At 35.3% G+C, this 15,842-nt stretch overlaps 1 protein-coding gene across 2 annotated transcripts in view; it reads right to left on the bottom strand.

The window, feature by feature from the left end:
• Positions 1 to 15,842, bottom strand: part of GALNTL6 (polypeptide N-acetylgalactosaminyltransferase like 6) — a 1,246,491-nt gene that overhangs the window by 1,156,504 nt on the left and 74,145 nt on the right. The window lies entirely within an intron of this gene.

The following is a 15,842-nucleotide window of genomic DNA, read 5'->3' as shown; positions in this document are numbered from 1 at the left end:
TCTGTACATTTTCATTGTGATTTTCAGTTAATTAATATTTAATATAATTTATTGTAATTGGATTGGGGTCTATTATTTTATTATTTGTTTCATAATTGTTCCCATTTGGCTTTTGTTTTCCCTTCCTTGGCTTTTCTTAGTTTGTACAAATTTTAGAATTAAATTTTAATTTTTCAGTTGGCTTTAAACTATACTTCTCTGTGTTAATTTCCTATTGGTTGTATAATAGATTACAGTCTACATTCTTAATTTTCACAGTTGATGCAGAGTGAATGTTTGTGTCCCCCACAAATTCATACAATAAAATCTTAATCCCCAGGTCATGGTATTAGGAGGTGGGGCCTTTGGGAGGTGATTAGGCCATGTGGGCAGTCATCATGAATGGGATTAGTGTTATGAAAGAGGCCAAGAGAGACCTCTTATCCTCTCCACTACATGAAGGCACAATGAGAACATGCTCTCTGTGAATTGTAAAGTTGGCTTTTACTAGACAACAAATCTGCCAACATGTTGAACTGGAACTTCCTAGGCTCCAGAACTGTGAGAAATAAATTGTTGTCATTTATAAGCCATCCAGTTATAGTAGGATGGACAGACTATGACAGCTGTCTACTTAGAATTAATGTACTATCATTTTGTATAAAATACAGAAATCTAGGCACCATGCAGGTCAATTTATTCCCAGTCATGACTGAGGCTATTGTTGTCATGTGTATTAGATTTATATGTGTTATAAATGTTTACAAGACAATGATTACAGTTTTACTTTAAACAGTAATATGCAGTATTAAGAAATTAAGGAAATAATAAAATAAATAATTAAAACAATGTTATGCTTACCTAGATATTTTTCATTTTAAGCATTCTTCATTAAATCTGTAATATAAATCCTTATTCAAATTTTAGAAAATTTTGACCATTACATTTTAAATATATTTATGCCTTTCCCTCTTTTTCCCTGATGGACAACCAATGACACTTATGTTAGGTTATTGAGTATCTAACAATATTTGGAGGCTCTGTTTATTTACTTTTCAGCATTTCTGTTTTACCTATTTTCAGGTTTACTGACTTGTTCCTCTGCTGACTCCATTCTGCTGTTAAATCTATTTAGTCATTTTGTTTTCTGTTTTTTTTTTTCACTATTGCATTTTTAAAAATCAAGATACATTTGGTCTTTTTAATCATTATTATTTCTTTGCTCATATTTCCCATCTTTCATTGTGATTGTACATTTTCATTGTGATTTTCAGTTAATTAATATTTAATATAATTTATTATAATTGGATTGGGGTCTATTAAGTGAAGAAGTATTTTCTTTTATATAATTGAGTATGGTCAAAATAGTGACTTTAAATTTCTTTCCTACTAATTTCAGTGTCTAAGTCATCTATTGCAGAAATGGCTTCTCTTTCTTTCTTTCTTATTTTGAGAATAAGCTCTTTATTCATGCTTCTCTTATGTCACATAAGACTGCATTTTATCATAGACATCATGAATATTAAGCCATGGAGACTGGATACTATCTTCTTCCATGAGAAATTTTCAGTTAGTTAGTTTTGTTTTGTCTTAGTCTTGGACAGCAACTCAGTCCTCACCTGAGATCCTTTGCCTTAGCTAAACTGCTTTGAATCTGCTCTATACATACATGACTCCGAGGTCTATCACAGATGCAGGCAGATTAAATTTGGGGATACCATCTCTAGATATTCCTCTTCTAGATACTCCCCTCCCCCTATTTCAGAAAACAGAGTTGTCATGACTGGATATTTTGATTTCCCAGAGCTGAGAATTGGGGCTTTTTTTCACACAAGTGATTCTGCTCATCTATGACTGCCAACAGTCCCTATTCCCAGGCTACAAAGAGTGAATGCAAATATAACTCCTCTTCTGAACATGGACACCACAGAAGAATTTGTATTAATTTTTTTAATTCTAGTAGCTGCTTCAAGATATTGTGTCCAGATTTCACAATTGTCACTTATAAAGATGTCTAGTTGGAGCTCATGTAGCCATTACAGTCCCCAAATTCATCACTACTTAAAACAATAATTAAAATTAAGTCATATATGGTCTCCTCTGAGTGTTCTGTCTGACTTTTAATATTCCAGGTCACTTCTTCCACCACAAGACATTTTTGTTGTATTTTGTTTTCCATTTCTATTATGATGTCATTTAGTCATGTGATTTCTCTAGAATATCCATCTTAATTCCATGCCTTGTATCCTTGGCTTTTAATTTATATATTTTATTTTATCCTTGAATTTCCATGAAAAAAAAAAGTCCGTCTTTGCCAGACATATCTCAAATAAGCACACAAATCCCTTGGAACACTTTCAGCTCATGGTGTGACAATAGGCCCCTTCGAAAATGCACTTGAAGCTATTTTGGGACGATTCAGTACCAACTTTGTCACTTGAAAGAGTTGGACCAGGTTCGGTGGCTTCTGCCAGTAATCCCAGCACTTTGGGAGGCCAAGGTGGGAGGATTGCTTGAGGCCTGGACAACAGAGCAAGATTCCATCTTTATAAAAAATTTCAAACATTAAAGAAAATACTTAAGTTTTGTTTCTCTACAGTTACTTTTTCATTTTCATTTTAATTATATTGTAAAAAGAATTAACTACTTTATATGCCTATCTAGAGTAGTCTTGTGCAATTACTAAAAGGGCTGCACTTCTATTGCTGCACATATTCTAATATTAATTATTAATCATAATGGCATCAACATGCACTGGCTATCCCTCACATTATTCCCACCTGGGGAGGGAGCCCTATCTTGACTAAGACCTCTGCCTTGCTCTACATGGGTTGTTTGTCAATTTCTCTAGCGTGACACTAAATCAAGTGCAGCACATGGTAATGTAAATCACAGTCTAATTTAGTTGTCACTGTATTGTGACACTTGGTTAAAAATGCTTTTTAATTGTGAGTATAAATTATACATGAACAATTCTTAGTGACAGTCTTAATACTACATCCGATTATTTTACCCAAGGGAGAATAGCAAGCATCATCAACATGAAGCAACTGCATGTCTAAACTTCTTAAACAGCAACTTGGGGAAAAATGATGATGATGTGTTCTGGTTTAGTTTCAACCCCAAGCCCTTTGGCTAGAGAGGAATGAGTGGGTGAGCAAAGGGGGAAAGGAAGATCTTTGGATATTTTGAGACTGAATTGCGGGACTATGGGTTACAAACACAGCCTTCTCTCTTAGCTATCCCACTCTATGGCCCTGAAAACATGATCTGAAATAGTTGTTTTTCAGTTTAGCAGTCTGTAGAAATGAACTACTTCATCATGGCATTGTATCTTAGTATCAGAGAACTAGTAAGTAGACTTAGAGGAAAAGTGATTTTTCTAAGTACCTGTTTAAACTTACGAGTTCTTAAATATTTTTAAATATATATTTCCTAATTTTTAAAGCATTTTGCTTCAATTAAGTGGATCCCAACTAGCTGTGGCATGTCTAATATTCGATAATATTACATAAATAAAAAATGTTGATTTAGGAACACAGATATTGGGCATTTTCTATTTTCTACATCTATGTAAAATATGTGACAAAAAAATTAACCTAATTTTATTCTGATGTCTCTATTCCGGAAACACAATATATTTTCTTACGTATGAAGGTAGCTCACTGGTACTATTATACATTTTACTGAGAAAGACAGACTCATGTTTGGATCTAGGTTTTATAGTCACTATGCCTCAGTTTATTCACTAAAAATAAGATAGTAATATCCATCTGACATAGTTGTTTTGAGGTTCTAAGGAGACAGCTTTTGCAAGCAGGTTGCGTATGAACTAGTATGTTATAAGCCAGAAGGAGTTCATATCCCTTCAGCAACAATTCCTGCCCTTTATGGATGAGGATTAATTCCTGAAGCAGTCTGCCATCTTTGAAGTCAAACACATTTGAATTTCCGCTTAGGCACTGTAACTTAAATTCTGTTTGGGAGGAAATACCTCAACATCAATAAACCTCACATTATCCATTTGTGAAACCGGGATAATAATTCCTATCTCATTTATTCATTTTTTTTTCATCCACTGAACACATACTACTTATTATTGTCAGATACTGCATGGGTTTCTGGGAAATGAGCAATGAACAGGGCAGATATGGTCCTTCCTGGCCATACACTCCAGCAGGGTAAGTATTAAAAGTTGTAGCTAATTAAAAGTGCTTGACAGAAAACTTTCAATAAATGTTATCTGTGGCTGAGCATGGGGGCTCATGCCTGTAATCTCAGCACTTTGAGAGGCCGAGGTGGTAGCATCACTTAAGACCAGGAGTTGGAGGCCAGCCTGGGTAACAGCAAGACCTCCTCTATACAAATTTTTTTAAAAAGATTATCCAGGTGTTGTGTCATAAACTGTAGTGCCAACTACTTGGGAGGCTGAGGTGGAAGGATCATTTGAGCCCAGGAGTTCCAGGCTGCAGTGAGCTGTGATAACACCACTGCACTTCAGCTTAGATAACACAGACAGGCTTTGTCTTAAAAAATGTTATTTGTAATTAGTATATTATAAATGTTATTGTTACTATCATTTTGAAGAGGAGGATGATGAGAAGAAAACATAATACATGATTCATATTGTCCATTAGAATAATTTTGGTATTTGTAAGGGATATTTACTTTTCCTTTTCATTTCTCTTTTAATGGTAACTATTATACTTTTATCAAAGGAATAGTAGCATACACGTGTCCCTGTTTAGAGGAATTTGAACATGCCACCTTCAGAAGCTATTGTTGCTTGAACCATCTTTCCCCATCCTCCATATATGGGGGATACCACCACATACACAGGTTGAATAGCCCTTATTTGAAATGCTTAAAACCAGAAGTGTTTTGGATTTCAGATTTTTTTGGACTTTGGAATATTTGCACACACATAATGATGTATCTTGGGGATAGGAATCAAGTCTAAACACAAAATTCATTCATGTTTCATATACACCTTACACAAATAGCCTGATGCATTTTAAATAATTGTGTGCATGAAACAAAGTTTTGACTGCATTTGACTGTTATGTGTCACCTGAGGTTAGGTGTGGAATTTTCCACTTGTGGCACTATGTTGATACTTATAAAGTTTTGGATTTGCGAGCATTTCAGAGTTTGGATTTTTGAATTACAGATGCTCAACCTGTAATAGTGTTGCCAGATTTAGCAAATAAATATATAGGATGTTCAGTAAAATTTGAATTTCAAAAAACAATGAATATGTTTTAGTATGTTTCAAATGTTGTAGTGGGCATACTTATACTAAACAGTATCCATAGTTTAACTGAAATTCAAATTTAACTGAGTGTTCTGTATTTTACCTGGCAACTTTAACCTACAGATATCATAAAAGCACTCTCGGGGAAATTCTCTGACACATTTCCTAAACATTTGTAAGATTTTCCCAATGTCAAAAATACTCACTACAGCACGAAATGAACATAGATTATCTAGTTTTATCTTTGAATTGACGGTTGAAAGACTTTGAAATTTGCTCCAGTATGACACTACAGAAATCACTGGATTTTTTTTTAAACAGGACTAACATTGAGACAATGATTTCTTTAAACTCTCTTTTTTTTTTCGTCTACCTGTTTCCCTAAACATGTATGCAGAAATTAGTACAACCACGTACAAATAATTTTAAAATGCTTAAGTGCATTCTTTCCTCAAGATCCTTCAAGGCTGCATAGCCAGGTGTGAGAATGAAACATGACAAAAGGATTGAAGAACCCAGACTCCAAGAACACTGGCTCCAACCACCCTGAAGGTGGCTGCCTTGGTTACCCTAGATATGTGCCTCCAGTGGTCTGAAAGAAAATGTTTTAGATTTTTGGTCTTAGAGAAAAACTTCTGTTCTAGTTTCACAATGACTTCACTCTCTAAAGTAGCAAACATGAATTAGGTCAGTGGCATCATGAATCTTTGACCATGATGTTCCTATAACATCGGGGTAGGAGTAAGTTCCTTTAAATCAGGGAGTCACTTTACTGGTAATTGATAACAGAGAATGAAATAAGCAAGCCTGAAGTAGGAGAAGGACTTTGGGAACAAGAGTAGCTGGCTGGAAGGACCTGGAGTGACAGGACCAGAATGTGACCTTTATTGTAATGATGACAGCATGAAGTTATTTTAGCAGCAACAAGAACACAATAGGAAGGGATAGGGCTAATTAGCAAAAACGAGATCTGTATTTAATCATCTTTAAAATTTTACCAGTAATGATTTGATATCATGTGGGACCTCAACCCCTAACCTTTCTCTAGAATCTGGAATTGCACAGGCTAACAGAGAGTTTGACTATATGTTATTGGTTATTTCAATGTTTAATTTCTTATGACAAAAAATGTTACATACAAGGGTGATAATAAAAAGTAATCTTAAGTGTACCAACTAGAAGTAACTACAAATATAATGCTTATTGCCAAAGAAAATTATAATGCTTATTGCAATAAAATAAGTTGAAGATCCTCATTAGAATTTATTTTAATATTGTCATCAGGTTATTATATGGCAATTTTCTCCATTATTTTATTCATCCCTCAGTTCACATCTTTCAAGAAGATAGTACATAACTTTTCCATAAACAGATAGCAAAATTAAAATATAGAGACCGTACATGTCATTTGCATAAAGCTTTAGAAACGAACGTGTATAAAAATTATAGTGTCCATATTGATAATGGCTATCACAAATATCCTTTGGGATTTTAAAAGAAACAAATGAAGGAAAGAATTTTCTGATTTTCTTCTAGAGCTAGTATATCTGAAGAGAAGAAATTTAGAAGAATGTAATATATGGTTTTATAAAAACCACTTGACTTTGCAGGTCTTGGAAATGATGATATATACATATAGAGAAAGCCTGGAAAAATAGACCTCAGCTGTTAAAAGTGATTGCTTTTGGTATAGACATGGAAATAGAGTAGGACAAGGGAAGTAAGTACACAGAAACTTTAACTATTCCTTTAGAATATTTCTGCCTTTCTATAATTTTAAAATAAGTCATACATTATTTTGAAATTAATTTTAAACGAATCAAAGACTTTCTCCTGGACTTTCCACTGGCATTAACAGTTGGGTACTATATGCTAGCTGTCAAAATATTGGAAAGCTCTTAGTACATTTATTCTTCCACATTGCCAAGTGTGGTAGAATATTTGCACAACATACCGTATGTGAGCAGTAGAAAATGACTTGACTTTTGCATCACACCTGTTCACTGCAACTGCTCTGCTATAAACTTTATAGTGATAACTTATTCAAAAGCATCTTTGGCAATGCAAGTGAGATTTTTTTCACCTTGTTAATACGTCAATGTTGCATCTATGTTACAAGAAAGTTTGTCATCTTTTTCTCCATTATGACTCATTTTTTCTCATCACTTTAGGTACTCAAATATAATGACCGTCAAACCTAAATCATTAAAATAAGGCAACATATGAATAATGTGATTCTTCAGTATGATGGGCATCCAGAAAAAGTAACTGAGTAATCTTCAGAAATGTAAATTTTATTTAATGGGCTGATTTTCTTATAGACTCAGCCTAGATTGATTTGATATATGTCATTAACTGCATGAAAGTTCAAAACTTTCAGGTTCTTTGCTATCCTTTTAAGTTTGCATGGCTAACATAAGTACACAATTTTCTGGAAAATAATGATATGAATCCAAAGATGAAAAATTGATGATTATACAACCAGGTCAATGAAAGACTGAAGCAATGCTTACTATGACTTGTTTATAAGCAAAATATATTCCATTTATTTTAATATTAACTTGATGATGTTAAATATTTTCCTGACTTCAAATTATTTCATTGCACAGATAAATTGTCATTCTGTTTTCAGCTATAAAAAAATCATACCTCCTATTATGTCAAAGACTATCTTTTTTTATGATGTTTCTTGGGTTGCTTTTTAACTGAGTACCCTACTGACATCTATTAAAATTTAACAGCTGCTAAATACTAGAGACCCCAGCAAGTTGTGATTTTCTTTCTCTTTTCTTTTTTCTTTAAGGATCAGATGAAGTAGCAAGGCTTTGAAGTGTGGATCAAGAAGGAAATTCTTTGTTTTGAATTTCAGACTGCACACTTATTTTTTGACAAAGAACTATACAACAAATCATAGAACGTGTTTGGTCTACAGAGTAAAACACTGGCATGTTTTAATTCAAACAGACTCCTAGCCAAGGTAGTAAAAATTATCTCATGGTCATTTTTCTAGATACATATGCACTTCTTTAGTAGGTATTCAGTCTGTATTCAGGAGAAGCATTATTTGCTTATTTTTGTGGCTGTTATATTTTCTGGCATCCATGTTTTCCTCTTTCAAAGGAAAGGCTGGATTTCTTTAGGACAACTGCATAAATTCTTTTTTCTCTGCCAAGTTTGAAGAAGAGTGGGGCTTGACCAATGTGGGTAGGGCTTCTTTAGATTATGCCAATGGGGATTTCCTTTACATCTGTCCCACCAGAGTATTCCCTGATAGACTTGAGGATTCAGTCAACCTAGTTTCTATTGGACAAGCATTCCCAAAAAGACCCTAATTGAGGAGTCCTCCTCTTCCTCTCGATTTGGTTATGTCAGGATATGAGTTATCAAAACTGCTACAACCATTTTACGTCAATAAGGGCTCCTATGAAACTAAGCAAAAAGGTGGAGAGAAACATAATTTTTAAGATTTGATCTAGTAAGCCTCACCAGAAGCTATTACTGTTGCTGAACTTTAAAGTTATGTAAGTAAATTATCCCCCAACATAATATATTTGTGCTTTTTTTACATTGAAGCTTATGTTTAGTATAAGCATCTGTTATATAATTTTAGAAGCACATGGGGGAAAAGTTATTAAATTCTCACTGACGTTTAGGTTCAAAAGATATAATCGTAAAATTGCATTGCAGTAATGTCAACAAGCATTACAAAACTGACAAAAACAATCTGCAATAAGTATTGCCTTGTCAAACAACTTTGATTAATTCAGAACATAGTCTAGTTAGCAAAACAAAAAGCAAAAGAAAAAACAAAAAACTAAACATTCAGTCCTACAAAGTACTCTTTATTAGTGGATCTATTTCCCCAGAAATACATGTCATACGCCAATCTACCACCTATAGGTATACTACAACCTTATTTGAGTAAAATGTAGTCATAAGTAAATTACGTTTTGTTTGTTTGTTTGTTTGACAATGAGTAAAATCCCTAGTGGGAGGAAGAACAAGTAACCTTCAAGAAAAGAACTATATGTTACTGGTTTTTATCAAATGGCTTCTGCTGCATGTTAAGAAGAAATTGCATACCTTTCAAGATAAAGCAACATCACCAGAAGACAGCTTATGGGAAAGTGGCATTTGAAACAATTTTACCAAAGATCTGTTTGGAAAAATATTACGCATAAATTCCATTGACAGTCATCCACAGCTCCTGTCTCCATCATTCATTTATCTCATTGTCCCTTCTTTTATCTTCCCACTGTGTTAGCACAACTGACTTTTACCCTAGTTTCCCACAGGAGCCTCTTCAACCAGTATTCCTTGCAAACATACAATCCAGTAATCTTATGTTCTTCAAAAGTTGTCCCTTTTTATTCTATACTTCTCTCTGCTTCCAAGGTGATCTTTGTAGTCTACTTGTAAAATCATGTCCCTTCACCACCTAAAATCTTTAATGATTTACATTACCTATAGCATCAATCTAAAATCTTTGCCCTTTGTGACTGTATCCCAACTGCTATGGTTTGAATGTTTTGTTTTCTCCAAAACCCTTGTTGAAACTTAATCCCCAACGCAAATGTTGGGAGGTGGGGTTTAGGTGGTGCTGAGGTCATGAGAGTTCCTCCCTCACAAAGAGATTAATGTTATAAAGGGCTTCATCTGGAGAGTTTGCTCTTTTGCCCTTTTGCCATTTGTCATGTGATAATGCAGCAAAAAGGCCCTTACCAGATGCAGGCACATTTACTTTGAAATTCTCAATCTACAAAATTGTGAAAAAATAAATTTATGTTCATTATGAATTACCTAGTCTGTGGTATTCTTTTATAGCAGCACAAAAGAGACTAAGATTCCAATCTACTTCTTCACTTCCATCCATGCCAATCTTTATCTTGAATTTTATGTTCCAATCATGTTGAACTACTTATAGCTCCTTCCACTCACCATGCTCACATACTTCTATGGCTTTTCCATTTACCTGGATTATTATATTCTCTCCACCTCTCCATATTCCATTTACCTTTTTCAGGAAACATTTGTCTACCTGATAAATTTGTATCCACATCTCAACTTTAAAACTGATGATATTAATATGTCTCCAATAAAACCATCCCAAACTTCCTTGACTGGAGTTTCTCTGCACAAGTGCTCTTCTCTTTCTTGCCACCATGTGACATGTGTCTTTCACCTTCTGCCATGATTTTGAGGCGACCACAGCCATGTGGAACTGGAAGTGCATTAAACCTCTCTCTTTTGTAAATTGCCCAGTCTTGGGTATGCCTTTATCAGTGTGAAAATGGACTAATACACTTATGTATTAACATGAGAAATATGTAATATTTTTTATTCACAAACTAAAATGCACTGATTTTTATATAATCAATATAGGTGTGAGAAAATTATACATCTTCTCAGTCTTTTGTCTGTATTAAGTTTTACAAAATGTCAAATTTACAATGAAAAAAGGAAGAAAATAAATTAGCTCTTTTGTCATTATGATATCAATTATGACTGAATTGACTAGTTACTTTGATATAACGGTAGCACAGGTAACAGTATAATTTATCATGTTCTAAAATTGTTGGAAATGCTTTTTTTGAGTTTGCCTTTAAAATATTTTTGTTCACTATAAATTGAATTATTCTTTTTTGTTTGATTTTTATTGTTTCTTATTTTCTACCTTAAAATATCTAAAGACCAAATTTATGATGGTATTTTTTAAATTATGTAGATATTTTATCCTTTAACAACTTTATGTGGTTAAAAAGAGATGGTTTAATGAAAGGATCTCTACAATTTTTTCTGGTTCTAACAGCCTTATTCTGCTTGTCTACATCTCTTTATTATTGTCAGTTTATAGTTAATTTCCACAGAAGGGAATTTGATTTCTACAATACATTATATGCACTCCAAAGATTGACTGAGGACTACTCAGAAGAATATAACATGATATTTAAAATCAATACTAATATAGAGGTACTTACAATTTTAATTTAATTTAATTTCATTATTTGTTTTCAGACAGGTTATCATACTGTGACTCAGGCTGGAGTATAGTGGCGCAATCATGGCTCACTGCAGCCTTGACCTCCCAGGCTCAAGCAATCCTCCCACCTCAGCCCCACGGTAGCTGGGAACACAGGAGTGTGCCACCATGCTCGGTTAATATTTTTACTTTTTGCAGAGACAGGGTCTCACTGTGTTTCTCAGACTGGTCCCAAACTCCAAGGCTCAAGCAATCCTCCTGCTTTGGCCTCCCAAAGTGCTGAGATTACAGGCTTGAGCCACCATGCCTAGCCTACAATTTTCATCTGCATAACAAATGAAATGAGAAATTTTGCATTAAAATACTTATGGGAAATTTAGCCCAGTGAGTATTTGCAGCCAATGAAGTGTCCCCCAAATGAATTTGTATAAACATAAATATTAACTCTGTAGACAAAAATATTTTCCTACTCTTTTGTATTGGTTTGTGAGAAATACACATCAACAAAGTATGATGGAAAAATAGAGGGACTAGTGAAGGGCAAATGACATGAAATCAACACATGAAAACAAGGAAAAAATAAGAACCTAAAGAGGTAACATGAATAATGATAGCTGAGACAGTGACTAAGAGCTACATTAGCATTCCCAATCTTTGGTTAGGAGACCTCATGCGAGACCATGTAATTATACACAAAGGTCCCCAAATCCCCAAATCTGTATTTTAATTTTACACTAAATAACACATTCTTTCTTTCTTTTTTTTTTTTTGAGAGAGTCTCACTCTGTTGCCCAGGCTGGAGTGCAGTGGCACAATCTCAGCTCACTGCAACCTCCGCCTCTTGGGTTCAAGCAATTCTCCTGCCTCAGCCTTCCGAGTAGCTGGGATTACAGACACCTGCCACCACACCCAGCTAATTTTTGTATTTTTAGTAGAGATAGAGTTTCACCATGTTGGCCAGGCTGGTCTTGAACTCCTAACCTCAGATGATCAGCCTGCCTCAGCCTCCCAAAGTGCTAGGATTACAAGCATGAGCCACTGTGCCCAGGCTAAATAACACATTCTTGTACAGATAAATTCTTCTATTGTTAAATGCATTAGCTGTCTTTTGTCATTAACAGTTATTTCCTAGTTACTGCAAATGACCCAAAATGTTCTTTGTTGTCTGCAACTATGTGTGTATACATGTATATACATGTATATCATATATTTTATATATAATTTGAAATGAATATGTATATCTTCAACAGACTAACAGACTCCAACAAACTATATATATAGTTATATATACTATATATGTATATATCTTAAATTTAAGTAATTTGTCTGCACCATTTATGTACTGCAAAGCCTTGAGAATGACACTAAACTTCCTGTGTCTCAGTTTTCTCTAAGATGATAATAACAGTATCTAATATTATCTACTACATTAGATTATTTTGAAGAACAAATGAGTTAATGCATGTAAAGAACTTAAAAGGAGGCCTGAAAATAGTCGGTAATAAATACTACTTTTCTTTATTCTTCCTATTAAAAAATGTTGAGTCTAAGCATGAGATCTTTCAATGCTTTAGGAAAAATATTTGGCCATAGATAATAGTAAGGCTAAGTGACATGAAAGAAAAAAGGCAAAGATTTGGTAATTCAGGAGGTCACTGTGGCCTCAGAGAGGTTTCAGTTGAGAGACAAGGAGGAATTTATCTGTCAAAGAAATAACTGCAAATAAAGCTAACTGCAACTTTTCAAGAGAGAAAATAGTTTGTGAAATATGTTACTATAACAGAAATATGGATTCTATGTAAATATAAATGGGTTTATAAATGTTTATACATTTTTGTGAGAGATTGAACATTGATGACTTCTAAGAAAAGCACATATATGGCTGGGCGCAGTGGCTCACGCCTGTAATCCCAGCACTTTGGGAGGCCGAGGCAGGCAGATCACAAGGTCAGGAGATCGAGACTATCCTGGCCAACACGGAGAAACCCCGTCTCTACTAAAAATACAAAAAATTAGCCAGGTGTGGTGGCGGGCACCTGTAGTCCCAGCTACTCTGGAGGCTGAGGCAGGAGAATGGCGTGAACCCGGGAGGCAGAGCTTGCAGTGAGCTGGGATTGTGCCACTGCACTCCAGCCTTGGCGACAGAGCGAGATTCCATCTCAAAAAAAAAAAGCGCATATATAAGAACATGTATAATTTAGATCCTCAAAGAAACCTATTTTCAGTCTTGTGTTTCAGAAAAAACAGAACTGATGTCAAAATAATATGCCTAAGCACATACCACCAAGTGGAAGAAGAAGACTTAACTTCAATTACTCTCTCATCAGCAGGCAAATCACACAAATAAATAAAGCAGGCTGATGCATGGGGCAACAAGTAGTGAGCACATCAATGAACTGAAAAAGACATATTCCCTGTCCAAAAGCAATGTATTTTATTTTATTTTTATTTTTGTTTTGAGATGGAGTCTCGCTCTGTCGCTCAGGCTGGAGTGCAGTGGCACGATCTCGACTCACTGCAACCTCTTCCTCCCAGGCTCAAGCAATTCTCCTGCCTCAGCTTCCTGAGTAGCTGGGATTACAGGCATGCGCCACAATGAGCAGCTAATTTTTTTGTATTTTTAGTAGAGATGAGGTTTCAGCATGTTTGCAGGCTACTCTCGAACTTCTGACCTCAGGTGACATTCCTGCCTTGGCCTCCCAAAGTGCTGGGATTACAGGTATGAGCCACTGTGCCCAGCCAACAATGTATTTTAAAAGCTTATCAAAGTACAAGAGAATTTAGAACACACCTGGGGTTAAATCATCCTCTAAGATGGACAGTTGATATCTGAGAACTGATCCCAAAGCTGACACTTTCTATTTTAGTTGTAATTGCATTACCAATTTACTCTTAAGATAAATGTCACATACTATTCCCGGAAAGTCCTTCTAAAACGGACTAACTACTTGAAACACAGTTTTGATGGTTAGTGTTGAGTGTCAACTTGATTGGCTTAAAGGATGCAAAGTATTGTTCCTGGGTGGCTGTGAGGGTGTTGCCAAAGGAGATGTAATCAACTGCCAGGGTGGCTAGAATCAAGCAGGCAGAAGAAGCTGGAAGGACTATACTTGCTGAGTCTTCCGACCTTCTTCATTCTCCCGTGCTGGATGCTTCCTGCCCTCAAACATCGGACTCCAAGTTCTTCGGCTTTTGGACTCTTGGACTTACACCAGTGGTTTGCCAAGGTGATCTCGGGCCTTTGGCCACAGACTGAAGGCTGCACTCTTGGCTTCCCTACTTATGAGGTTTTGGGATTCATACTGATCCACCACTGGCTTCCTTGCTCCTCAACTTGCAGACTGCCTGTCATGGGACTTTACCTTGTGATCGTGTGAGTCAATTCTGCTTATAAACTCCCCTTCACATAAACCTATATCTCATTAGTTCTGTTCCTCTAGAGAACCCTAATACAATAGTTTATTCACTATAGCCTCTCCTATCCACATATTAGTTCTAGTTTTATAAAAAGTAAGTGTGGGGTCAGGCAAGTACACTGTAAATAATTGAAATGGAAGGACACAACGAAATGACAAAGATAGCTGTAGTCAGAATTCCACATTTATAGAATTTGAATAAATAGAAATAACATTGAATGTATTTACTGAAGCTCAGTGAAAGCACCCAAGAAAATAGATGTTCAACATATTTCCAGAAAAGAGACAAAGAAAAGTAAAATAAAAGGAAGAAGAAGAAAAAGAACAGATGGTATCAAGAGAGCTAGAGAGTGAAACAAGGGAAATTAGGGGAGATAATTCTCAAAGGTCAAATTTATATTGTTAGATATGGTTAGTAATGTGTTAACCAGAGAAAGAAAGCAATTACTAAAAGCATTTGCATTCATTACTTTTTGCTCACATATGGATCTCATTGAATGTGATTACATATAATACTAAACGAACTCATTTTAGATTTTTGCCTTAAGGTTCCTTTACAGCTACTCACTTCTAAGGTGAAACCATGAAGGTTTTTTGCCTCAGAAAAGGAGAAACTGGAACAAGAGACCACTACTAAGTTTAGTAACATCAAACTTTCTTGGCTTCTTCAGCAAGAAAGAAACTAGGAAGAAGACAGTCCATAGAGAAGAAGTATTCCCCAAATCCCTTAAGCATCCACTTAATACATGTGATGGTTAATACTGAGTGTCAGCTTGATTGGATTGAAAGATACAAAGTATTGATCCTGGCTGTGTCTGTGAGGGTGTTGCCAAAAGAGAACATTTGAGTCAGTGGGCTGGGGAAGGCAGATCCACCCTTAATCTGGTGGGCACAATCTAATCAGCTGCCAGTGATATAAAGCAGGCAGAAAAACGTGAAAAAGAGAGAGACTGGCCTAGCCTCCCTGCCTAGCCTACCTGCCCCCATGATCCAATCACCTCCCACTGGGCCCCACTTCTAACACCAGGGATTACAATTGGACATGAAATTTTGGTGGAGACACAGAGCCATACAATATCATGAGATTTAAAAACACAAGATTTCTCATGTTAAATTACCTACATGAAAAAGTCTACACTAACAACCTGACTTCATTCTGTGAATAATTATTGTTTAGGCCAGCTGTTTAGAGAAGATGTTAATGAAACTAATG

This window comes from Symphalangus syndactylus, chromosome 4 (genome assembly GCF_028878055.3).
Source record: "Symphalangus syndactylus isolate Jambi chromosome 4, NHGRI_mSymSyn1-v2.1_pri, whole genome shotgun sequence".
Classification (NCBI taxonomy): Eukaryota; Metazoa; Chordata; class Mammalia; order Primates; family Hylobatidae; genus Symphalangus; species Symphalangus syndactylus.
This window is presented reverse-complemented; position numbering and strand designations above follow the sequence as displayed.